The sequence below is a fragment of the Echinops telfairi genome, unplaced genomic scaffold (assembly GCF_000313985.2).
Source record: "Echinops telfairi isolate 266 unplaced genomic scaffold, ASM31398v2 ScPeMD7_7466;HRSCAF=8504, whole genome shotgun sequence".
In the NCBI taxonomy this organism is placed as follows: Eukaryota; Metazoa; Chordata; class Mammalia; order Afrosoricida; family Tenrecidae; genus Echinops; species Echinops telfairi.
In genome coordinates, this window is record NW_022111366.1 from 3,054,426 (window position 1) to 3,056,566 (window position 2,141).

Here is a 2,141-nt window from a genome sequence, read left to right on the forward strand (position 1 = left end):
AAATTAAAAGGTGCATGACGTGAACCCCAAAGATCCAGGATTTAGTGTCCTAGAGTTAGTTCTATGGCACCCAGCCTGGGTTCCTGGGATACCCCAGATGCCCTAGGTCAATTCTGCCCACCTGCTTGCTGCACTCCACTAAAAACCTGCCCCACCTAATGTTCCCTAAAGCATCCTCAGTCTCTCCTCTCCCCACCTGGAGGTCAGTCCTCCCTCCCCTCCCCTCAACACACACGCACCTACATTCTGCTCAAACTTACCTGTTCTCTCTCCCCTTTCCTGCACCCCCTCTCCCATCAGTAGCCTCATCCCTCTGACAGGGTCGTCTCCAGGGGATCTCACCCCAGATCCACATGGCTACCACTCAGCAGACAGCCTCCACCCCTTTGCCCCCATCCATTGATCCCGGTTGTCCTGAGGTGCCCTCTAGCCAAGTGACCTACAGTATGTTTACCTGGAAAAGATGATGTAGGGTTTATTGGCACTGCCCAGCTCTTTACCAGGCTCTCTGGTCCGCAGCCAGAAGGATGGCCTGCAAGCTTGAGCTTATGCCATTGGGCTGCTTGTTCCTACCACAGTGGACTCCGATAGTGTTTCTCCTTTTGTGCTTGACTAACTTCACTCAGCTTAATGTTTTCCAGATCCCTACATGAGTTGAAGTATTTCATGGTTTCAAAGCTGTTTTTAGGGGTGCATAGCATTCCAAAGTGTGTGTGTACCAGAGTTTTAGGGAACTACACTGAGTGAAGAGCACTCTACCCCAGGTACACTTGTAACCTGAGGACTTGAGACAGAAAATATATGGTGTCTAAGGAAGCAGAAGACGCTCTACCAAGATCGGTGTACTGTCGGTTGGTGGACAAACAAGGTCCTGCTACATCAACACAGTGCACGCTCTATTAAGATATGTGTTATTCCAGTAATCCTGTGATAGCATTCAGTTATATTCTGCTTGTGCTTGTTTATATTAGGGTGCATCTCAGAGGTGCATCTCTGATCCATTGGGGCTCACCCTCTTGAAACTGTGGTATCTGTTTCTTTGTTTTTTGGTAAATGAAACCCAGGGACATTGAGCCTATAGGAAAAGAAAATACAAGGATTTGGGTGGGGAGGGATATAGAAGGTTGGGGAGATAATAGGGATGATGTCAAGAAGTCCAGAAAGAAAAAGCATGTTTAGAGACTAATTATAGAATCAATTGTATAATTATGTTTGATATGATGGAACTATGGAATAATATGACATATGTATTAACTCCCAAGTTCCAGCAAATTAAAAAAAAAAAACAAGCATAGATTCAAGAATGAGTTTGGGGCTCACACTTAATCCTAGCTCCAACTTAAGAATAATCAGTTCGTACATCATGGCCATGCTTGATACTCATCTTCATGAAATGAACACTGAAGATAAGGGTGCTACAGCAATGTGTGGTGAAGAAAAAAGATGGTGCCTGGCTATCAAATATTGTAATAGTGTCTGGGGTCATAAAGGCTTGAATTCAAACAAGCAGCCATCTAAGCAAGGAATCAACTAAGTTCACACAAAAGAAGCACACCAGCTTGTGTGATCCAAAGATGACAATTAGAGAATTTGAATATGGGGAGAAGAAAAACAGCAGAGCAAAAATTATGGACACCCAATTTGTGGAGGACTATGGGAGATGGTGGGAGCCCAAAACCCATCTGCAGAGTATCTGGTCAGATGGAGCCACTGGAAGATTCACTCTAGCCACAGGCAAGTCTCCAAAAGCCTTACTAGCAGGCAGAGACCATTGTAATACTGATTATGCTGCATCAAAATCATACTTGGCCGGTTGACCGTCCTACAGATGCAACCTGAATTTATTCTGGGTGCAAGTATCTCCTACTTGTTCCAGTACAAAAATATCTTCCCTGGCTTTTTGAATGTTGATGGGGGTTCTCTCCTTCTTATGCATTATGTGAATTTTTTGTCTTTATACTATTATGATTTTATCCTTATCACCTTAGTGCAATTTTGTTTTTATTGTTTTCTGTTGGGTCTCCCAGCGGCGAGGCACAGGGGAGTGAATACATAATGATAATAGCAGTATGAGGGGGTCTGATAGGGAGGGAAGGGGGATTTGGGGAGTGAATAATGAAGGCAGGAGTGGGGGAGAGCAC